This window comes from Salmo trutta, chromosome 28 (assembly GCF_901001165.1).
Source record: "Salmo trutta chromosome 28, fSalTru1.1, whole genome shotgun sequence".
Classification (NCBI taxonomy): domain Eukaryota; kingdom Metazoa; phylum Chordata; class Actinopteri; order Salmoniformes; family Salmonidae; genus Salmo; species Salmo trutta.
Genome location: NC_042984.1, coordinates 23,506,858 through 23,532,838, shown reverse-complemented (window position 1 = coordinate 23,532,838; position 25,981 = coordinate 23,506,858).

Sequence of the window (25,981 nt, the reverse complement as noted above, 5' to 3'; positions counted from 1 at the left end):
AGGGCCCAGAGTCAGTACTATAAATGAGCAGCTACCCAGGGCCCAGAGTCAGTACTATAAATGAGCAGCTTCCCAGGGCCCAGAGTCAGTACTATAAATGAGCAGCTACCCAGGGCCCAGAGTCAATACTATAAATGAGCAGCTACCCAGGGCCCAGAGTCAGTACTATAAATGAGCAGCTACCCAGGGCCCAGAGTCAGTACTATAAATGAGCAGCTACCCAGGGCCCAGAGTCAGTACTATATATATGAGCAGCTACCCAGGGCCCAGTCAGTACTATATATATGAACAGCTACCCAGGGCCCAAAGTCAGTACTATAAATGAGCAGCTACCCAGGGCCCAGAGTCAGTACTATAAATGAGCAGCTACCCAGGGCCCAGAGTCAGTACTATAAATGAGCAGATACCCAGGGCTCAGAGTCGGTACTATAAATGAGCAGCTACCCAGGGCCCAGAGTCAGTACTATAAATAAACAGCTACCCAGGGCCCAGAGTCAGTACAATAAATGAACAGCTACCCAGGGCCCAGAGTCAGTACTATAAATGAACAGCTACCCAGGGCCCAGAGTCAGTACTATATATATCAGCAGCTACCCAGGGCCCAGTCAGTACTATATATATGAACAGCTACCCAGGGCCCAGAGTCAGTACTATAAATGAACAGCTATCCAGGGCCCAGAGTCAGTACTATAAATGAACAGCTACCCAGGGCCCGGAGTCAGTACTATATATATGAACAGCTACCCAGGGCCCAGAGTCAGTACTATATATATGAACAGCTACCCAGGGCCCAGAGTCAGTACTATAAATGAGCAGCTACCCAGGGCCCAAAGTCAGTACTATAAATGAGCAGCTACCCAGGGCCCAGAGTCAATACTATAAATGAGCAGTTACCCAGGGCCCAGAGTCAGTACTATAAATGAGCAGCTACCCAGGGCCCAGAGTCAGTACTATAAATGAACAGCTACCCAGGGCCCAGAGTCAGTACTATAAATGAGCAGCTACCCAGGGCCCAGAGTCAGTACTATAAATTAACAGCTACCTAGGGCTCAGAGTCAGTACTATATATATGAACAGCTACCCAGGGCCCAGAGTCAGTACTATAAATTAACAGCTACCTAGGGCTCAGAGTCAGTACTATATATATGAACAGCTACTCAGGGCCCAGTCAGTACTATATATATGAACAGCTACCCAGGGCCCAAAGTCAGTACTATAAATGAGCAGCTACCCAGGGCCCAGAGTCAGTACTATAAATGAACAGCTACCCAGGGCCCAGAGTCAGTACTATAAATGAGCAGCTACCCAGGGCCCAGAGTCAGTACTATAAATGAGCAGCTACCCAGGTCCCAGAGTCAGAACTATAAATGAACATCTACCCAGGGCCCAGAGTCAGAACTATCCCTTAATCTCCAGCTCCTCAACCACCATTTGCAATTCATCAGCAAAGCATGACCTGATTATGGTGGCTACAGGGAGCATAGCACTGGTGTAGGTCGCAGTGAGTAAGCACCAGCGGCCATCTCCACTCCACAGGCTGCCTCTCTCTGCATCCCTAAGTGATTGTAATGCATCGCCCTCTCCCAAAGACATGGCAGCACTTACTAACATTCACCCCCTATCGGCAATCCAAGCTCCACTCAACTGAGATGAATTATGCAATTCTGACAGCAGCAGTTATCACACACAATCTTATTAGAGAGAGAGGGGGGCCTATGCATATGTACCACTTCCTAGAGTACTATGTACACTGAATGTAAGACTTTTAATATTATTCTGAATGTACAGTTTTACAGTGATCAAACAGCGTGGCTTTATTTTGTATGGAAAATGCAGAGACAGTAGTGCCAAACCTCTCTCTATTGAATAACACTGACAAAGGTGTGAGATGGATGGTTTGTTTTTCCTTGCCCTTCAGTAGTGTCTTGTCATTGGCTTCATATTTAGTGAGAGTTACTGTATAGTGTGTGTAGGGGAAGGGATGAGTGATGCCACATAAAGCTGGCATGTTGTGACACTCAGCACTCAGTGCTACACTTGACCTGATCTACTGTAGTTGCTTTGCTGTTCTGGTAAAAATGAAAATGTAAAACAGAAAAAGTTTTTGTATCTTCTAGTAATGTGTTGGTCTTCCTACTACTGAATGACAGTAGCTAAGTGAATTGGTTTCCCCAAGGTGAGAAGGGGGTACGAAGGGTGATAATTGTGTTGTTTGCTCTACAGCCCATTCGTTCATACGCCACCATGATATACAATAAGGCTGTGACAACAAAAAGACAACAGTCACACAGTGGCGGAAGAAATTCAACTACACATGCGTTTGTTTCATCACAAAACCGGAGCGCAACATCTGTCTGGTGAAGTCCACAAAGCAAATATTGCACGTAACAAACAGTTATATGACCTGCAGCATGGTCAAGCAAGTTAATAATGTTTTCGACAGTTTATTAAGCAATTACTGATTTGGAACCACGGAGTTACTGCAAGTCAGCTCAGCAGAGACATTCGCCTCTGCTTTTCCAGCACCATTTACACTTAAACATTTAAACATCATCAAATCATCAAGGCTATATATGCTTAGTTTAATACACTGAAAGCAAACTTAAAGATACCACAAACAATTTAGTCCAATCAATGTTGCTAAATATCATGTGGCTGTCCATGGTACTGATTTCTGTGCGTGCGTGCGTGCGTGTGTGTGTGTTTTTACATTTTTTTTGCTTGTATGTATGTGCCCGTAAGTAAAAAATAAATTGAGGACTAGTTGAACGCCAATGCCGTCCACCTCTCTTTCATGTTGTCAAAACAGTGTATGGCTCTGTGCATTTTTTGTTTTTGTGTTCATACGCTACCTAGCTAAAATGCTTGTTAGCCTAACTTCCTCGAATGGGAAAAAATGAACCAGCTAAGTCAGCTAGCTAGTTAAAGCGAGCCTTCTAGGTTACATATTGAACTTAAATCGTGACAGGCCAGTGGCACGATATATGAATTTATGGTTAGATCAGAATTACCGTCACAATCATTGGCCTGTACAAAGAATTAAGTTAAAGCCACAAGTCCCAATCCCCATCTCCATCCATGGCTTTGGAAAGAGCCAATTTAGCAAACTAGCTACTGCAGGACATCAACACAAGCAGACCAGAAACAGACCAGACACAGACCAAGCAGACCTGACAATGATGACGTTTTGCTCAGGATGTGATTTGATTGGTGTGAAGCCAAATCCAAACTGGCCTCGCTTGGGGGCGTTTGCTGCGCCAGGACAACCCACAGCTGATTCATTAAGGAAGCCAAATGCTTGCTGGCATCAATTAATCAAATGATACGGCGGCAACGTGTCATACTCTTTTGGTCCAGACAGCATCAGATACATGGGCTACACATACTGAGACAGAGGGGAGCAATTTCCCCAGGCTCGGATGATTTCTCTGGTTAGATTCCTTATTTTATATATATATATTTTTTTATTGGTCAAATATTTGGGGAAGCCTGGCTTTCTTTAGCATCCATGAATACACGTCACTGGTTGCAGGGGTTTGATGGCACAAGCGGGGAGCCCAGCCAACAGCAAGTTGCAGCAGTCCAGACAGGTGCCTGAATTAGGACCTGCTCCGCTTCCTGTGTGAGGAAGGGTCGTAGCGAGTCACTGCTTTGATGTTTGCAGAGAACGACAGGGTGTTGTTCAGGATCACGCCAAGGGTTTTGCACTCTGGGAGGGGGACACCGTTGAGTTGTCAACCGGGAGGAAGAGCAGCTCTGTCTTGTTGAGGTTGAGCTTGAGGTGGTGGACTGACATCCAAGCTGAGATATCTGCCAGGCAGGAAGATATGCGTGTTGCGACCTGGGTGTCAGAAGGGGGTAAGGAGAAAAGTAATTGAGTGTCATCCGCATAGCAATGACAGGACAGACCAGGTGAGGATATGACGGAGTCAACCAAGACATACTGATTGTGTTTCTTCATAGGTCCTGCTCACACTCTCTCTATCCCTAACTATCTTTCTTTCTCTCTCTCTCTCCCTCCCGCTTCCTCTCTCTCTCTCTCTCCCAGATTCTGATGACTCTATTCTTCTTCAATGATAGGCTAGCTGTGTTAGCCACTATCAGGTGTTGTAATGCTCAGTGTGTGAGTGTGTTTGTGGTTCGATATGACTGCTAAGGCCAGGGAAGAAGAGCCAGCCAGGTGTGCTCAATCCAAAACTGTTCATCCCCCTCACCACAAGCTCAGACATTTGCTGTGGCGGGCCAATTTGTTGGGAGAGGCGGCGGTTATCTAAATGCAAAGTGATGCTGTAATAGCACTCGGGATGCGCCGAATCGCCAGTGGAGAGCACCGCCTGTAAGAAAGGTAGAGACGGATGCGGCGCAGGGGAAATTACTTGTGTGAAATCAAGCTGGAATGATGCAGGGAGACAAAATATGTGGATTAGAGCCTGTCAGGGCTGAGGAAGGAGGGGAGAAAAACACCTTCCATATCAGGGAGCCATCATCAACGAGTGACGAGCAGAGGACAGGGAAATGAAAGGGGGTGGAGACAGACGTCATCTTACCTTACACAATGTCTATGACAGAGGTGAATGAAGAATGTACAGTATAAACAGTGCCAGTGTAATCTAATCTAGTGTAATCCTAGTAACCTGAGGGTTGATTAAACATCATTGATAAAAATCTGTATAAATCACTTCTAATTAAACTTCTCATGGCTTTACAATCGACATCGCAAACAGCAGGAACCTTTCTATTCTTACAGCAAAGCCTTTATACCCTTAGGGATAGGTTCAATTATAAAAGTGGTATAAATTATTCATGGGAGACATTTTTACAAAACCCTTGGAGTATGAATGTTTTTAATAAAGTCTTATAATGCATTCTGTTTGAGAAGAATGAACATTTTGGCAGTGTATTAGCTCGCTAAAGCGGTGGTGACAAGGATATTGCAGGATCACGCCTGTTGGTAGTTCACAGTCTCTAAGCTCTCCACATTGAATGAGAATGTCACCTTTTGGCATCCCTAATGGGCCTCCATGTCTCACCATGTTTCAGCCAAAGAAATTGCATTAAGCGCATTGATTTCTTCCAGTATGAAGTCACATTGTTTAATTCAAGGCAAGGTGCCGCTCTACATCTTCAATAGTGTTGCTTGGTAGAGAAGAGCATAACTTAAAACGTCAATTAGCAGGCCAGGGCCGTTTCTAGCTCTGGCCCCCCTCTTGTCGGTGGAGCGAAACATTTGCAGCTTTAAAGTTAAAGCTGCTAATGTTTCTAGCCCCAGCCAACCTCTTGCCTTGATGCAAAGCTGTCATCAAGACAAAGGGTGGCTACTTTGAAGTATTTCAAATATAAAATACATTTTGATTGTTTAACACTGTTTTGGTTACTACATGATTCCATATGTGTTATTTCATAGCTTTGATGTCTTCACTATTATTTGACAATGTAGAAAATAGTCAAAATAAAGAAAAACCCTGGAATGAGTAGGTGTGTCCAAAACTTTTGACTCTTATTATATATATATAATTTTTATTTGAAAATATATTTGCTTTTCCCAAAGCCCTACCGCTAATTGAAGTAAACTAATGGACAACAACACTTAAGATTCTACGTCCAGCTTATACAGTACATACTATATACATTTTACTGACACAATGTATTTTACAAGTTATCTTTTGTTTGTTTTCAATCCCATCCTTCAGCTACCCTCAACCCTTCCCATCTATCTCTGAAGACCATCCAGATTCTATTTGCCATGTATTTTTTAACTGTGCTGTTTCACAAAAATTCTGAACCTATATACAGTTGAAGTTGGAAGTTTACATACAACTTAGCCAAATACATTTAAACTCAGTTTTTCACAATTCCTGACATTTAACAAGAGTAAAAATTCCCTGTCTTAGGTCAGTTAGGATCACCACTTCATTTTAAGAATGTGAAATGTCAGAATAATAGTAGAGAGAAAGATTTATTTCAGCTTTTATTTATTTCATCACATTCCCAGTGGGTCAGAAGTTTACATACACTCAATTAGTATTTGGTAGCATTGCGTTTAAATTGTTTAACTTGGGTCAAACGTTTCTGGTAGCCTACCACAAGCTTCCCACAATAAGTTGGGTGAATTTTGGCCCATTCCTCCTGACAGAGCTGGTGTAACTGAGTCAGGTTTGTAGGCCTCCTTGCTAGGATTGAGGTCAGGGCTTTGTGATGGCCACTCCAATACCTTGAGTTTGTTGTCCTTAAGCCATTTTGCCACAACTTTGGAAGTATGCTTGGGGTCATTGTCCATTTGGAAAACCCATTTGCGACCAAGCTTTAACTTCCTGACTGATGTCTTGGGATGTTGCTTCAATACAGTGGGGAAAAAAGTATTTGATCCCCTGCTGATTTTGTACGTTTGCCCACTTACAAAGAAATGATCAGTCTATAATTATAATGGTAGGTTTATTTGAACAGTGAGAGAAAGAATAACAACAAAAAAATCCAGAAAAACGCATGTCAAAAATGTTATAAAATGATTAGCATTTTAATGGGGGAAATAAGTATTTGACCCCTCTGCAAAACATGACTTAGTACTTGGTGGCAAAACCCTTGTTGGCAATCACAGAGGTCAGATGTTTCTTGTAGTTGGCCACCAGGTTTGCACACATCTCAGGAGGGATTTTGTCACACTCCTCTTTGCAGATCTTCTCCAAGTCATTAAGGTTTCGAGGCTGACGTTTGGCAACTCGAACCTTCAGCTCCCTCCACAGATTTTCTATGGGATTAAGGTCTGGAGACTGGCTAGGCCACTCCAGGACCTTAATGTGCTTCTTCTTGAGCCTCTCCTTTGTTGCCTTGGCCGTGTGTTTCGGGTCATTGTCATGCTGGAATACCCATCTACGACCCATTTTCAATGCCCTGGCTGAGGGAAGGATGTTCTCACCCAAGATTTGACGGTACATCGTCCCTTTGATGCGGTGAAGTTGTCCTGTCCCCTTAGCAGAAAAACACCCCCAAAGCATAATGTTGGTGTCCTTGGCAGCATTCCTCCTCCTCCAAACACGGCGAGTTGAGTTGATGCCAAAGAGCTCCATTTTGGTCTCATCTGACCACAACACTTTCACCAGTTGTCCTCTGAATCATTCAGATGTTCATTGGCAAACTTCAGACGGGCATGTATATGTGCTTTCTTGAGCAGGGGCACCTTGCGGGCACTGCAGGATTTCAGTCCTTCATGGCATAGTGTGTTACCAATTGTTTTCTCGAGCTGCCTTGAGATCATTGACAAGATAGTTCTGGGCTAGTTCTGGGCTGATTCCTCACCGTTCTCATGATCATTGCAACCCCACAAGGTGAGATCTTGCATGGAGCCCCAGGCCGAGGGGTATTGACAGTTCTTTTGTTTCTTCCATTTGCGAATAATCACATCAAATGTTGTCACCTTCTCACCAAGCTGCTTGTCGATGGTTTTGTAGCCCATTCCAGCCTTGTGTAGGTCTACAATCTTGTCCCTGACATCCTTGGAGAGCTCTTTGGTCTTGGCCATGGTGGAGAGTTTGGAATCTGATTGATTGATTGCTTCTTTTTTACAGGTAACAAGCTGCAGTTAGGAGCACTCCCTTTAAGAGTGTGCTCCTAATCTCAGCTCGTTACCTGTATAAAAAACACCTGGGAGCCAGAAATCTTTCTGATTGAGAGGGGGTCAAATACTTATTTCCCTCATTAAAATGCAAATCAATTTATAACATTTTTGACATGCGTTTTTTCTGGATATTTTTGTTGTTATTCTGTCTCTCACTGTTCAAATAAACCTACCATTAAAATTATAGACTGATCCTTTCTTTATCAGTGGGCAAACGTACAAAATCAGCAGGGGATCAAATACTTTTTTACCCCACTGTATATCCACAGAATTTCACCCCCTCATGATGCCATTTAGCTTGTGAAGTGCACCAGTCCCTCCTGCAGCAAAGCACCCCCACAACAAGATGCTGCCACCCCCGTGCTTCACTGTTGGGATGGTGTTCTTCGGCTTGCAAGCATCCCCCTTTTTCCTCCAAACATAACGATGGTCATTATGGCCAAGCAGTTCTATTTTCATTTCATCAGACCAGAGGACATTTCTCCAAAAATTACAATCTTTGTCCCCATGTGCAGTTGCAAACCGTAGTCTGGCTTTTTTATGGCGGCTTTGGAACAGTGGCTTCTTCCTTGCTGAGCGGCCTTTCAGGTTATGTCGTTATAGGACTCGTTTTACTGTGGATATAGATACTTTTGTACCTGTTTCCTCCAGCATCTTCACAAGGTCCTTTACTGTTGTTCTGGGATTGATTTGCACTTTTCACACCAAAGTATGTTCATCTCTAGGAGACAGAATGCGTCTCCTTCCTGAGCGATATGACGGCTGCGTGGTTCCATGGTGTTTATACTTGCGTACTATTGTTTGTACAGATGAACGTGGTATCTTCAGGTACCTTCAGGTGTTTGGAATTTGCTCCCAAGGATGAACCAGACTTGTGGAGGGCTACAATTTTTTCTGAAGTCTTGGCTGATTTCTTTTGATATTCCCATGATGTCAAGCAAAGAGCCACTGAGTTTGAAGGTGGGCCTTGAAATGCATCCATATCTACACTTCCAATTGACTCAAATGATGTCAATCAGAAGCTTCTAAAGCCATGACATAATCTTCTGGAATTTTACAAGCTGTTTAAAGGCACAGTCAACTTAGTGTATGTAAACTTCTGACCCACTGGAATTGTCATACAGTGAATTATAAGTGAAATAATCTGTCTGTAAACAATTGTTAGAAACATTATCTGTGTCATGCACAAAGTAGATGTCCTAACCGACTTGCCAAAACAATAGATTGTTAACAAGAAATTTGTGGAGTGGTTGAAAAATGAGTTTTAATGATTCGGGAATGGCCCGTCCGACGAAGCTGTGACTGGTACGTCCGGCGCCGCCACAACTTCAGCAGCTGCAACTGGCCCGTCCGACGCCGCCACAACCGGTGCATCCGACGCCACTGCAACTGGTCCATTCGACGACGACGCATCTTTGGCAGCGGCAACTGGCCCGTCCGACGATGACGCAACTTCGGCAGCTGCATCGGTTCCTGAGTGACCCGCACTGGGTTCCTGTGATCGCCCTCGAGGCCGGTATTGTTGCACTGCGGGGGCAGCGCGTCAGGGGGGTACTGTCACGGATCCCTCCGGAACTTTCATTACGCACACCTGGCCCCTATTCCCAGTGTTTAGTAATTGTATAAGTGTGTCCTTGGTTTACCATTGTCCTGTCGATTATTGTTACAATGTCCGTTGATTCATGTGAGTACCTGTGCTGTGTGTTTTGGCTTTCGTGCCATTGTGGATTGCGCAGATGATTACGGGTCTCGTCCCATGTGATAATCATTGTGAGCTAGTGTTATTTATTCAAGGTACTCCTCGCTCTTTTGTTTGGGTTTCTACCCTGTGTTTTGTAGAGTGTTTGTTTTGTCTTCATCCACATGCCTTTACACGGCACGCCGTAATTTGGGTGAAAAAAAAAACTCTATTACGCAATCCTGTGTCTGTCTCCCGAATCATTCATACCAGCGTGACACCCACTAAGGACCGCCGTGCCACCTTCCTGTTCAAGTGAGCACAGCAAGGCAAGGTGAGTCCAAAAATGTCTTGTATTCTGCTGCATAAATTATGTAATATGCGGCAGGTAGGCGGCAGGTAGCCTAGTGGTTAGAGCGTTGGACTTGTAACCGAAATTTTGCAAGATTGAATCCCCGAGCTGACAAGGTAAAATCTGTTGTTCTGCCCTTGAACAAGGCAGTTAACCCACTGTTCCTAGGCTGTCATTGTAAATAAGAATTTGTTCTTAACTGACTTGCCTAGTTACATATTTTTATTAAAATACATTTTGCCTACTGTTCTGACTTGGTGGTGCACATGTAGCCTATAGCCTGTTTTAGAGAAATGTAATCATCTAATAGTGTAAGAGCTTTCATTGTCTGCTTAAATGCCCCCTTTATTTATCCTACAGTTCTGACTTGGTGTACAGGGAGAATGCTGTAAGAATGGCCCATGTTCTGAATTCTGTCACTGTACATTTCAAAAGTGCTGAACTAATAGTTATATTGACTACGTCCGTCCTAGCTCATTCATTAATGTCTTAATCGAAATTACGGATGGCATCTTATCCGGTCATTGTCCCCTTATGCCATAGTTTGTACATCTCAAATGTCAGCAGAAACCACATTTGTTTAAGCAAATCAGCCATATCAGTTATGTTTTTTTAAAGGCAGTAAATGACACTGAATGAAGTGATTCGTTGCCAGACAAGGCTCCGCTGATAGCCAGTTGTAGCAGCGGTAAGGTATTGGGACTGCTGTTGAGACAGCTTTATGTAGGCCCTAACAGTTTGTGGGCACCGTTTATCACCGTTATAGTGCAATTAATGTATTGTTTAGTGTTGTGTTGTGTAGTGGCTTTGCTGGCATGCATCAAAAACATATATGTATTTTTTGCCCCACCATGATTTACATGCTAAAACATTGAAGTGTAAGGGGACTCCTATTTTTAAATGAACTGGATCTTTATATTTGACCATGATTACTACAAGGTTTAGATAGCTGGCTAGACTAATTTACCTAACAATCTTTCAAATGTTAGCTGACATGGGCTAACTGAGTGACTGTCAGTGAGTGGAAACAAGAGGAAAACTGATGATGGAAAACTTTGGTGCCCCCTAGCAGTCGTTTCTGCTTAAAATCAGCACTGGTGCCGCAAGAGGAGCACCCAGCCTCCTGAACAATGACTGGTGCCGCAAGAGGCGCACCCAGCCTCCTGAACAATGACTGGTGCCACAAGAGGAGCACCCAGCCTCCTGAACAATGACTGGTGCCGCAAGAGGAGCACCCAGCCTCCTGAACAATGACTGGTGCCGCAAGAGGAGCACCCAGCCTCCTGAACAATGACTGGTGCCGCAAGAGGAGCACCCAGCCTCCTGAACAATGACTGGTGCCGCAAGAGGAGCACCCAGCCTCCTGAACAATGACTGGTGCCGCAAGAGGAGCACCCAGCCTCCTGAACAATGACTGGTGCCGCAAGAGGAGCACCCAGCCTCCTGAACAATGACTGCTACATTTGTGTTTAATTTGATTTAACTAGCCATCAAACATTTTTAGGGGGTGCTTTCTGAGAATTTGTTAGACGGCCTGGTTTTGATTTTATAAGACAGTCTTTTTTTCAATTCTCATCCACACAGTGTTTTTCAGACCGATGAGGACACAAACAAACAAGTTCAATCAGCTACAAGTCATTAGTGTGTTCTGCATATACAGGTGAGCTGTCTGTAATGGGAGATGGCACATTATTTATTTTAGGCCAAGTATGGAGCTATTCCCTATCTTTCTCCTGTCGACACTATTCTACACTGTGTTGCTTCCAATTTAACGAATGGTACAACTGCTATCAGGACTGCAGGCAATTACAGGTATGAGCAATCAGCATTTCGACTTATGTAACAGTAATTGTAAACCGTATATTCCTCCTAGAGAGCTGGATTAAGGAACAATGTGAGTTCAGTTATATTCCAATCAAAATGTTGGGTGGTTGCAATCAGTGATAACAAACAAGCCAGATGTGTTCACAGATGGCCTGTATTTCACTACTCTTTTCGGAAACCCTGGGGTTATTATGCCAACATGTCTAAAACACCTGTACAGTTACATGTAAACGTGACATGTTTTCATTGCTATTGCAAGAAAATCCTAGTCAGACAGTTTTCATTCATTGCTAGAAAAATACACCTGTCTCTGCTAATGACAAGAGAAGCACTGTCCCAGGCTACATGGTGAAGCAGTGTAGTGGGAGCCTCCAGGTTTTAGAGTTTGGCCCCCTCTCTCCTCTCCTCATCCCCCAGCGCTGTTCCCCCTCTCTGTTCCCCCCGGGCCGCTCTGGGATGCATCAGGCTTTTTAGAGAGTCACGTAGTCTCCTCATTAACACCCATCCGCCGCTCCCCGACACATCAGCTCCCAAATGAGCCGGCACATCACCGCTCTGCTGTGCCTGTGATTCATATTCCTCCATTCAGCAGCAAACTCCACTCTTCTCCCGCTCCTCTCCCACTTTTCTCCCGCTCTATCCGTCCCTGCACCACTCTGACATGTGCCATTTCATCTGCCATTCATTAATTTGTTCCCCCTTGCTTCTATTTTCATAGTTCTGTTCTCTGCTTGCTTTTCCCCATTCTATTTCATTTGATCTCCCTCCCACTTGTTGTTTATTTTTCCCTCCCTCCCTCCCTAGTTGTGTACAGCAACACACAGTCCAAAGTTACAGTAACAAAGACTCTGCTCCATATACTCACATTATGTTGACTTCACATTGACAGTCAGAGACAGTTAAGTGGACACCTTCGGAGGAAAGCTGCTGTGGAAGACAAAACCATTACCCCAGTGTATGTCAGTGTCACATCCTGACCAGTATAAGGGTTATTTGTTATTGTAGTTTGGTCAGGACGTGGCAGAGGGTATTTGTTTTATGTGGTTCGGGGTGGTGGTTTATTTAGTAGGCGTTTGATTTATTATTTCCGGGTTTTTGGGTAATGTTCTATGTTTGTATTTCTATGTGGTCTCTGGTCTTTTGTATTTCTATGTCTGGTTTATTGGGGTTGGACTCTCAATTGGAGGCAGGTGTTTTCTCGTTGCCTCTGATTGGGAGTCCTATATATGGGTATGTGTTTGGTTTAGTGTTTGTGGGAGATTATTTCTTGTTTTGCCTGTGTGAGCATGACAAGACTGTTTTGTTGTTCGTGCGTTTTTCGGTTTGTTATTTTGGTGTTCTCTTTATTTTAAAATAAATAACAAGATGAGCATCCACATTCCTGCGGCGTTTTGGTCCTCTATCCCTGACGACAATCCCCTGCTGATTTTGTACGTTTGCCCACTGATAAAGAAAGGATCAGTCTATAATTTTAATGGTAGGTTTATTTGAACAGTGAGAGACAGAATAACAACAAAAAAATCCAGAAAAACGCACGTCAAAAATGTTATAAATTGATTTGCATTTTAATGAGGGAAATAAGTATTTGACCCCCTCTCAATCAGAAAGATTTCTGGCTCCCAGGTGTCTTTTATACAGGTAACGAGCTGAGATTAGGAGCACACTCTTAAAGGAAGTGCTCCTAATCTCAGTTTGTTACCTGTATAAAAGACACCTGTCCACAGAAGCAATCAATCAAACAGATTCCAAACTCTCCACCATGGCCAAGACCAAAGAGCTCTCCAAGGATGTCAGGGGCAAGATTGTAGACCTACACAAGGCTGGAATGGGCTAAAAGACCATCACCAAGCAGCTTGGTGAGAAGGTGACAACAGTTGGTGCGATTATTCGCAAATGGAAGAAACACAAATGAACTGTCAATCTCCCTCGGCCTAGGGCTCCATGCAAGATCTCACCTCGTGGAGTTGCAATGATCATGAGAACGGTGAGGAATCTGCCCAGAACTACACGGGAGGATCTTGTCAATGATCTCAAGGCAGCTGGGACCATAGTCACCAAGAAAACAATTGGTAACGCACTACGCCATGAAGGACTGAAATCCTGCAGCGCCCGCAAGGTCCCCCTGCTCAAGAAAGCACATATACATGCCCGTCTGAAGTTTGCCAATGAACATCTGAATGATTCAGAGGACAACTGGGTGAAAGTGTTGTGGTCAGATGAGACCAAAATGGAGCTCTTTGGCATCAACTCAACTCGCTGTGTTTGGAGGAGAAGGAACACCATCCCCACCATCAAACATGGAGGTGGAAACATTATGCTTCGGGGGTGTTGTTCTGCTAAGGGGACAGGACAACTTCACCGCATCAAAGGGACGATGGACAGGGTCATGTACCGTTAAATCTTGGGTGAGAACCTCCTTCCCTCAGCCAGGGCATTCAAAATGGGCCGTGGATGGGTATTCCAGCATGACAATGACCCAAAACACACAACCAAGGCAACAAAGGAGTGGCTCAAGAAGAAGCACATTAAGGTCCTGGAGTGGCCTAGCCAGTCTCCAGACCTTAAACCCATAGAAAATCTGTGGAGGGAGCTGAAGGTTCGAGTTGCCAAACGTCAGCCTCAACCTTAATGACTTGGAGAAGATCTGCAAAGAGGAGTGTGACAAAATCCCTCCTGAGATGTGTGCAAACCTGGTGGCCAACTACAAGAAACATCTGACCTCTGTGATTGCCAGCAAGGGTTTTGCCACCAAGTACTAAGTCATGTTTTGCAGAGGGGTCAAATACTTATTTCCCTCATTAAAATGCAACATTTTTGACATGCATTTTTCTGGATTTTTTTGGTTGTTATTCTGTCTCTCACTGTTCAAATAAACCTACCATTAAAATTATAGACTGATCATTTCTTTGTCAGTGGGCAAACATACAAAATCAGCAGAGGGGAAAAGTAGTTGATCCCAACTGTAGTCCCAAGCTCTCAGTTTGGTAGGGTATACTGTAGAGCAAATGGTACCGTCCAGCTCCTTTTGAACTAAAGCCTTGAGATGGGCCCTGGGAGACCCTGTCTGCATTCCTTATCTCAGCCCCATTGGAGCCTGACCAATCGGGATGCTAGTTGCTTGTTGCATCAAGCCAACCTTGCCAGAGTGAACAGATGAGGAGAAGGAGAAAAAAATGATGTGAAAAGTAAGCTCCTTGTAGAGAGAACAATTGATCCTCTGAGATTTCCTATTTAGTTTTCTGAAATAAATAGCCGTTGTCAATTGAGAATAACTATGGAGAAAGAGAGTCCAGAAGAGGCGAGAAAAAGGGAAGAGGGAGGGGTTGGTTCTGCAGGTTACCATTCAGCCGAAAAAGGAGAGAGGCTCAACCTAATAGGAAATGGCTGTGTTGTCTCCCATCTCATTTGAAATGTGGCGCACTAGGACAGGTTTTAAAGTTGCATGCCATCTCCGTAAAGAGAAACCTCTTAACAGCTCTGTGCTTTTCTCTCCCCACTCTGACCCAACCAATCCCAGGGAGAATAAATAAATGAATAAAATGTGGCGTGATTTCAGCAGAAAAATATTGAGGTTTAGGGAGAGAGAGAGAGGAGGAAGCCAGTGACAAATTGCAAATGCTTCCTTGCAGTGTGAGTGACAGGCCATCTTTATTCCACATCTGCAGGCAACGCCTCAGTGGGTGTTATTAATTGAAATGCGATTGCAGGGGAGTGTGGGAACAGCTCTCATATCTAATCCATATCAAACCAATTAATAAAAAACGTCCCTCTCCTCTCCTCCCCGCACAATTGATACATCCAATGGCAACCATGAATTAAAAAAGAGAAATTGGAAGTGCTATTTTGAATAAAAAAAACAGCATTGAGATAGATTAATTTGCGCCCATTATTCAGCCTGGGAGGTTTGGGAAGTCTTTGGTTTGTATGTAAAAGTGTTTCTTTATGAGTCAGTGAGTTATAATAACTGGCGGCCCACGCCGTTGGCTAGATTCTTAACTCAGACCCCCAGAAATAAGATGGCTGTGAAACAATGAGATGTGAGTTAATTAAACCTCTTTAACCAGTGGTCCCAACTGGGAGGCCTGGTGTGGACAGCCTGTCTCCCAGGTCAGGGGCCCTCCTGCAGGTCATGACTACTAGCCTACCCTGGTGGTGTGGAGGGCAAGCCATCCACACATTCCACACAGGCCATCCACACATTCCACACAGGCCATCCACACATTCATAATACAATGTCGCTGAATAGAGCTTGCAGCAATCTTTTTGTTTGTTTTGTTGTCAATCATTTGGCTGCTGACGATTTGAGTAAATATGCTGTGGTTGCTCTACTTGAAATTGGGTCCCCGGAGAAGTTTGAGAAAACACTTTAAACAAATACTATCATTCTCCCTGCAGTCTCCTAACTTGGTTTGATCCCTAAATTGGGTTTAACTGCACTCCTGCCGTATGCTATTCAATGTTGGCATTCATCTAAAATTCTATCAATAATTTGATATGGTAGTCTTCAAACACATTGTGTTTGTTTTTTAATAGATTACAACAGGAACATGAAGGGCCGTTTTGTTTATCAAAAAGAAGGCAGTTCTTCATTGCTTGCGCTCTTCTCTCACTGCTGTATCACTGGCATCCCTCTATAATGATCACTGTCCTGTAAACAACCCTGGATTTACAGTGTCCTCTGTAATTATTGGGACAATAATTCTTCTTTTGGCTCTATACTTCAAAAGTTTGGATTTGAAATCAAACAATGACCATGGGGTTAAAGTGCAGGGTATTTTCATCCATATCATGTGAACCGTTTAAAAATTACAGCACTTTTTGCAAAAGTATTGGGACAAATTCACTTAAAGTATATTTGAATCTAAGTAGTAAAAGGTAAAGTTTTTTTGAATATTCATAGCATGCAATGACTACATCAACCTTATGACTCTACACATTTGTTGGATGCATTTGCTGTTTGTTTTGGTTGTGTTTCAGATTATTTTGTTACGAATATAAATAATTAGTAAATACTGTATTGTATCATTTTGGAGTCACTTTACTGTAAATAAGAAGACAACATGTTTCTAAACACTTCTACGTGAATGTGGATGCTACCATGATTACAGATAATCCTGAATGAATTGTGAATAATGATGAGTGAGAAAGTTACAGATATCATACTCCCCCCCCCCCCCCCCCCCCCAAATGCTAACCTCCCCTGTTATTGTAATGGTAAGTACTTCATGGGGGTATGACATTTGTGCATCTGTAACTTTCTCACTCATCATTATTCACAATTCATTCAGGATTATCTGTAATCATGGTAGCATCCACATTCATGTGAAGTGTTTAGAAACATATTCTACTCTTAGTTACAGTGGCAATTTTAGTATGTACATCTTGGTGGGGCAAACACCATGAATCATGCCACCAAAGCCACAACACAACACTAAACAATACATTTATAGCAGTATAACGGTGACAAACCATGCCCACATACTGTTAGGGCTGTCCCGACAGCGGAGCTTTCCTTTCAGCACCATGGAGTGAATCCTTACCATCGCTACACCTGGCTATCAGCGGGCCTCGTCTGGCAGTGAAACAGTTCATTCAGCCTCATTTACTGACTTTTTAAAACCATAGCTGATATGGCTGACTTGCTTAAACAAATGTGGTTTGTAGTCGATAAGAACCTCATTGTCCTTCAATAATAACGAACTCCAATATGAGTTTGGACTTTTGGACCATATACAAATATTATAACATTTATGTTCAGTAAATTCATGTTTCTTCTTTTTTTTTCTTTTCTTTTACCCCACAATTTCGATCTTGTCTCATCGTTTTGGAGGCAAAGGTGGAGTCATGCATCCTCCAAAACATGACCCGACTAACAGTACTCCTTAACACCCGCCTGCTTAACCCGGAAGCCAGCCGCACCAATGTGTCAGAGGAAACACCGTTCAACTGGCAACCGGGGTCACCCTGCAGGCACCTGGCCCGCCACAAGGAGTCGCTAGGGCACGATGAGCCTAGTAAAGCCCCCCCCCGGCCAAACCCTCCCCTAACCTGGACGACGCTGGGCCAATTGTGCGCCGTTGTCACGGATCCCGCCGGAACTGTGTCATTATGCACACCTGGTCCCATTTCCTCATTGATTAGTAATTGTATAAGTGTGCCCTTTGGTTCACCATTGGGCGGTCGATTATTGTTCCAATGTCCGTTGGTTGTGTGAGTACCTGTGCTGTGTTGTTTTGGATGATTACAGGTCTTGTCCCATGTGGTATCATTGTGTGAGTGTATGTTACGGGTCTTGCCCCGGTGTATTTATTCGAGGTACTCCTCGCTCTTTTGTTTGGGTTTCAACCCTGTGTTTTGGATGTGTTTGTTTGGTCTTCGTCCCCGTGCCTTTACATGGCGCTCTGTAATTTGGGTAAATAAAAAACCCTATTACGCATTCCTGCGCCAGTCTCCAGATTCCATTATACCAACGTGACAGCCGTCCTATGGGACTCCCGGCCACAGCCCAGGAATGAACCCAGGTCTGTAGTAATGCCCCTAACACTGCAATGCAGTGCCTTAGACCACTGTGCCACTCGGGAGGTCCATACTGTTTGTTCTTGTATCATTAACACTTAGCTCTAAGTATAAGCAAGTGCAAGCAAACAAGCTGCGACGAGGTAGGTCGATTCGTTCAGCACTTTCAAAATGGACACCGACAGAAATTCAGATGGATTCAGACAAAGAGAGACGCGGTTAGCCTACCATCTGACGTATTTTATTAGGCCTATGTGGTCTAAAAAGGAAGAAAAATACAATCACGGAGATCCTCTTTTATAGATAACATACTGACGCACAGACAGCGCATTGCACAAACAAAATAACTCTGCAACATCAACTGGAATTACATGGGTCAATTACTGAACTTTTTGTTGAAAACAAATATTTGAATGGGAAGAGACTGTCACTGCCAAACGTGGTTACAGACCCAACAACATTATATAGTATCCCCTCCTCATGGTTACAGACCCAACAACATTATATAGTATCCCTCCTCATGGTTACAGACCCAACAACATTATATAGTATCCCTTCCTCATGGTTACAGACCCAACAACATTATATAGTATCCCTCCTCATGGTTACAGACCCAACAACATTATATAGTATCCCTCCTCATGGTTACAGACCCAACAACATTATATAGTATCCCCTCCTCATGGTTACAGACCCAACAACATTATATAGTATCCCCTCTTCATGGTTACAGACCCAACAACATTATATAGTATCCCCTCCTCATGGTTACAGACCCAACAACATTATATAGTATCCCTCCTCATGATTACAGACCCAACAACATTATATAGTATCCCCTCCTCATGGTTACAGACCCAACAACATTATATAGTATCCCTCCTCATGGTTACAGACCCAACAACATTATATAGTATCCCCTCCTCATGGTTACAGACCCAACAACATTATATAGTATCCCTCCTCATGGTTACAGACCCAACAACATTATATAGTATCCCCTCCTCATGGTTACAGACCCAACAACATTATATAGTATCCCCTCCTCATGGTTACAGACCCAACAACATTATATAGTATCCCTCCTCATGGTTACAGACCCAACAACATTATATAGTATCCCCTCCTCATGGTTACAGACCCAACAACATTATATAGTATCCCCTCTTCATGGTTACAGACCCAACAACATTATATAGTATCCCCTCCTCATGGTTACAGACCCAACAACATTATATAGTATCCCCTCCTCATGGTTACAGACCCAACAACATTATATAGTATCCCCTCCTCATGGTTACAGACCCAACAACATTATATAGTATCCCTCCTCATGGTTACAGACCCAACAACATTATATAGTATCCCCTCCTCATGGTTACAGACCCAACAACATTATATAGTATCCCCTCCTCATGGTTACAGACCCAACAACATTATATAGTATCCCTCCTCATGGTTACAGACCCAACAACATTATATAGTATCCCTCCTCATGGTTACAGACCCAACAACATTATATAGTATCCCTCCTCATGGTTACAGACCCAACAACATTATATAGTATCCCTCGTCATGGTTACAGACCCAACAACATTATATAGTATCCCCTCCTCATGGTTACAGACCCAACAACATTATATAGTATCCCTCCTCATGGTTACAGACCCAACAACATTATATAGTATCCCCTCCTCATGGTTACAGACCCAACAACATTATATAGTATCCCCTCCTCATGGTTACAGACCCAACAACATTATATAGTATCCCTCCTCATGGTTACAGACCCAACAACATTATATAGTATCCCTCCTCATGGTTACAGACCCAACAACATTATATAGTATCGCCTCCTCGTGAAGAAAAGCAGATGATCTAATTTATGCAGCAGCATACAAGACATTTTTGAACTCACCGTTTTTGTGCTGTGCTCACTTGAACAGGAAGGTGGCATGGCAGTCTGGACAAAATGTGTTATCAAAGGTGCTTTCACGACTACTGGGAACTCTGAAAAAAACAAGGTTGAATCATGATGTGATCTTCAGGTCGGAGCTCTAGAAAGAGACCAGAGTTCACTGCTTGGAATTCTGAGTTGGATGACCGTTCAAAACGTATTTTCCCAGCCAGAACTAGTTCTTTTCAGAGTTCCCAGTTGTCTTGAACATGGTAGAATTCATGCTGGTTTGACAGCATGGCCAATGCATTCAACCTTTTCTGGCCCATGGTGTTGTGAGTGTTTATCCTTTTAAGCTTGGAAAAGAGCCAAAAGAAGAATGACGAAGGGCACTATTATCTTCGTACCCCACCAAGACTCACTTTAATATCAGTTTGGTTTTAGACATGATAAGTCAGAGTGCTGGCCAGCTCTCTCCAGTTCAGAGAAGACAACCTGTACTGCTGATGGACTTGGAGGTAGAAGGCTGAGAGGAGATTGCATGTGAAAGGAGCAAGGAGCGAGAGAAGAGCAGTCTTAGAAATTGCAGTGATCAACCCAGCAGATGTCCTATCCAACGCGAAGGTGTATGGTGGAGCAACCAGCACAGTTGAGTTTATGCTTACAGAGGCGAGAAGGGAAAAGCTATCTCCTTTAGGCCGAGTGGCTCTGCTCTTTATTAAAAAGAAACTCATGTAGTGTCAGGGCGTCCAAGTATGAAATTCAATTCTCATCCCAAAACGGTGTTATTATTAAATCTGTGCTATCACACAAAGCAGACCAGGCTTGCTCAGCTGTACGGTACACAGTGTGGGATGGGGCGCAGGGCGGATGGGGCCTGAGGGGGAATTGGACAGGCATGAGCGAGGCCGCAGAGGCTTAAAACACCCAAAAGGTTACTCAGAATCTTATGCAATTTAGTATGGACTTGGTTGAGTTGTGTTGGGTTAGTGCCTCTACATAGACCAGTAGGCTGTCAATTGCACAGTGGCCATACAATTATGATACTCTAGTTCGTAGGATGTTTTGTTGATCATTACCCCAGTGGAAGACACCCTGTAAAGGGTCATTCTGATGGCACATTTTTAAGTGTTCATGTTTCACATCAGAGATTTAAACTGCGAGAAACACAACTTCCACATTTGGAGCCATGAATAGTATACTCCCAACAGTATGTACTGCTCATGTTAAGTGACCCTGTCTGTGCCTGTATAGAGAAAAGAAACAGCTTAGACTCTTCTGACAACTGTGCCCTTTCTGCACATGGGGAGAGGGTCATGGGAGGACACACCAAACAAGTGATGACAGGAACGTGGAAAAGACTCGCTGGTGTATTTATTATTCATTTTCTGGATCTGCTGATGTGGGTGGGTCAAGGCCAGAGCTCGTCAGCTTCAGACTGGCAGGCAGTACTGCTACTGTTACAGGCACGGCTACTGCAGCGTCTCCCACAAGCAGGCTGAGAGTCTGGAGAGGGAAGGCAGGGAGGGTGGCCCAAGTGGAGCAAACCGACCACCAGCATTGCAGACTCCTGTCCATGTCTGTCTGTTATGAGTTGGTGCTCAGTGAAATAAGAATACTAGTCATTTAATAGGATCTCTGTTACTCAGAATGCATCAACTGTCTTCTGAATTCTGCTGATATGGAAACACAGATTCAATGGAAACTCAGTGAAAGGAAAGACCATTGACATTGAAATTGCAGTAGAAATATGTTGACAAAGGTGGAGACAAGTATATTTTATTTCCTTAAGTTGCAATAATAATCCTCTTGACTCTGACCCTGTTGCTCCTGGTGGTTAACAGTGATGGTAAATGTCAGAGATGTGAACATTTCTTTCATAAGAACTCTGACCCAGCAAAAGCAGGTTAACCTTATCTCTCTTGTGTCAACATTACTCAGACAAGAGGCATTTTGGCAATCAGAGGCCAGAAGTTGGCAGTTGTAACGATTGTCGCAGAGAGGAGACCAAGGTGCAGCGTGGTAAGTGCTCATGATACATTTTATTATAACTCAAACAAACAAAACAAAACAACAAAAAGGAACCCTAACGTCACGTTCTGCAGGCTTACACTGAGCTGTACAAAAACAAGATCCCACAACCGAAAGTGGGCAAAGGGGCTGCCTAAGTATGATTCCCAATCAGAGACAACGATAGACAGCTGCCTCTGATTAGGAACCATACTAGGCTAAACACAAAGAAATAGAAAACATAGAATGCCCACCCCATGTCACACCCTGACCCAACCAAACAGAGAAAAACATCTCTCTCAGGGCGTGACAGCAGTAATAAAAATAGTACACACATACGGTAGCTGTCCTTATGACAAATAAAGAAATTACAAAGAGATGTGAATACATGAAATGATAATATGCATTTATGTTCACGTGGCCGTCTATATGTACAGTAGAGGTCATGGTAAAAAACTGTTGCCACCAAGTGTTTTTGTGCTGCTAAGAAAGCTCTGTCATTTGACTGCTCCTCATTGTCACGTCCTGGCCAGTATAAGGGTTAATTGGTATTGTAGTTTGGTCAGGACGTGGCAGAGGGTATTTGTTTTATGTGGTCCGGGGTGGTGTTTTGGTAAAAGGGTGTTTGATTAGTATTTCCGGGTTTTTGGTTTATGGTCTATGTTTATGTATTTCTGTGTGTAGTCTAGTAAGTGTGTTTCTATGTAGAGTTAATTGGGGTGGACTTCCAATTGAAGGCAGCTGTGTGGTGTTGCCTTTGATTGGAAGTCCTATATTAGTTGGGTGTGTTTGTCTGTGTGGTGTGGGAGATTGTTCTGAGTTTAGCCTTGTGCCTTGCTAGACTGTCTGTAGTTCGTTTTGTTGTTTTGGAGTGTTCGTTTTGATTTAATAAATGTTCAAAATGAACAACCGCATGCCTGCTGCGTTTTGGTCCTCCTTCACCGACGACAACCGTGACACTCATATGCTCAGCTATAACTGTCAAGGGTTACAGGTCATTGTAGGTACAGTGGAATGGAATGACATATGACACAGTTCCCCCAATGAAACCTAGAAATCTGCTGTCATCTCTTACCTTCCCTGAGCAGCTCCATCTGAGTCCTCTCTGCTCTGCTGTTCAAAGGTCTCAGACTAAACCTTTTTCAGCACATTAAGGGTGAAGATCACGTCCAGGGTACCTGGCTGCAGAGCGGAGCCCTGTTCATGCCATGCCTTAATTCTCCCACCCCGACTCCTCAAAATCATCTCCTCTTTCAGACGGTCTGGATTAATTCCAGATGAAGTGAGGAGTAGCGAGGGAGATTTCCCCAGTGGCGTTTTAAACACCACGTGGCCTCAAAGAGTCTGATTAACGCAGCCCAAGGAAGGGGCTACAGGGAGGAAACTGGGGGGGGGGGGCGTTTAGAGGAGCACTCTGCTGGAACCTGGGCCTCTCTGAGTCAGAGGGGTGGGATTAATCGAGGCCCTCACTCCCCTCCTTGAGAATGTCATTATCTATCTCAGACCTCTGTGAGTAGTGGAAGATGGAGAGGAGGAGAGTGGTCCTATTTGGCTCAGCTGGTAGAGCATGGTGCTTGCTCTGCCAGAGTTGTGGGTTACATTCCCGGGGTCACCAATACGTAAAATGCATAACTATAAATTGCTTTGGCTAAAAGCGTCTGCTAAATGGCATATATTATATATTAGAGGACACCTCCCAGAGAAATCAGTTTTGCTAAAGCCTGCCGCATGCTTCCAGTCAAAACCAGTCCTGCATATACTATGATTATGGCATCCACAAATGAATACATACCATACGAAACGTAACAAATGATACTAAATGGAGTGTCTCGGATTTACATAAAGTATAATACGAAATGCTCTGACACCAGGTTGCTTTAAAGGGAGCATGCGAGGCACAGACAATTGCTTGTTATGCTGGCGCCTTAAGAAAGGGCCATTTGTATCGGCATTATCCTCTGACTGTGACAGACTTATTCTGTTGTGCATGAATGGCAGGGTAACTGATGGCCTCTATAGGCATAAAATGATACCCTTTCAGACGGAGTTATGTACAGTATATGTGATGAATGGATTAAACTAATGCTTTATGTCTCAGGAATGTTCCCCCACCTATTTCACATACTGTCTATCAAAGCAATGATTACCTGTTGCTTGCCTATTCACTGACCAAGGAGACGAGTTTCCCAATCATGATATGGTGATTTTACAATTTACAATTAGGCAGACCTTGTCAACACTGGCTCCTAGGAGAGTTGAGCGTTAGGAGTTGTGTGGAGAGATCCCAGCTCTGCCTGAAATGAGCAGATCCATCTGGAGGTAGGTGGTAGTGATGGGTTCTATAAGTCACCCAAGGCATCACTGTCTGCCACAACTGGGAGAGTTTATATGGGCAGAGGGTCCCAGAGAACAGGCACTCTGCATGTGGAAAACAAAGATTAGACGAGGCCTTGTTTATGTTGACAAATAATAGGAAACACATGGTAAAACAGTCTGTGTCCGAAATGGCACCCTATTCGGAGAAAGCCCTATAGTGTCTCAACGGTAAGGTCTGGTGTCCTCTGTGGGGTAAAGTCAGCTGCTGTGTGGTGTTGTGGAATCCAGCCTATGGTAAACCAGTGTACAGCCTCTAGCCTGCATGCTTCAGCCCCAGTAACAGGCTCTAGCCTCCAGTCTATGGTAAACCAGTGTACAGCCTCTAGCCTGCATGCTTCAGCCCCAGTAACAGGCTCTAGCCTCCAGCCTATGGTAAACCAGTGTACAGCCTCTAGCCTGCATGCTTCAGCCCCAGTAACAGGCTCTAGCCTCCAGCCTGAGGAAAACCAGTGTACAGCCTCTAGCCTGCATGCTTCAGCCCCAGTAACAGGCTCTAGCCTCCAGCCTGAGGAAACCCAGTGAGGAGTGTGGATGAGGGTAAGCCCTGGAACCTTGGCAGGCTGATGGGCCCACCATGATGGCTGGTATCACACATCCAGCCCCTGCCAGAGGCTCACCCCTCACCACCCAGGCATTAGACTGAATCCCAGCTCAGAGCTCAGAGATGTACTCCCTCTCTGATGGTTATAGGGAGGTCTCAAGCTTGGATGGGAGAGTCAAGAGTGTGATGGGGAAGGAAGGAATTTGTTATGTGGTATTGTAATGGTGTGGTTGTATTTATGGTACAGTATGCACTGAAGAGCAGTATTGAGTGGGAGAAAATGTATTCATGTAACACCTTAACATTTGCATGGGAAAATGGCGAGAATTTAAACCTTGCACATTTATGAATACCTTTGACATGTGTGTGCTCATAAATGTGTGTGTATTGCATAACCAGTCCTGTGCATGGAGGTGAATCATTTAATTCCCACTGTTTCGACCTCTATGTTGCTGTTAAACCCACATGCCAACCAGGGGCCAACAGAGAGTGAATTGTGCCTCGGCCTTCAAGCGAGAGTGCACTGGTCTCCTCAGACTCCAGGAAAGTGCCAGAATGTCTTTTCAGCCTGAGTGACTGTGATGCTCTGTGTCAACGCACCTGAACACCCACCGCCCTCAGTATGCTGACAGAGGAAGAGTGATGTAGTGTCCTCTTCTATGAAAATACCAGCATCACTGGACATAAAAAGCTTCTTCCTTTCTTCCGCAAATAATATCCCAATTTTTATTTGGTTTAATGCACGTGTCAAACTCATTCCATGGAGGGCCGAGTGTCTGTGGGTTTTCACTACTTGATTGATGCATTAAGGTCACTAATTAGTAAGGAACTCTCCTCACCTGGTTGTATAGGGCTTAATTGAAAGGAAAAAGCAAAAACCGCCAGACACTCCATGGAATGAGCTTAAATATTTTATTGGTTTAAGTATCAATTTAAACTTAAATGAGCATGAAGTAAACAATGGTTTAACCACACAGATATATAGACAGGAAAGATTCCTATCCTTGCTGTACTCCACTTCCTATGGTTTCCTAGCTTGTGCTCCATATAACCAGTGAAAGTGCCATGACCGCCAAGTCTTCTCTGGCAGATTGAGCTGAGCCTCTTCATGTTTCTCAAACTATGGTCACTGAGGGGGAAACAGCAAAATGTAAATCCCAGCATCTTTTTCACCA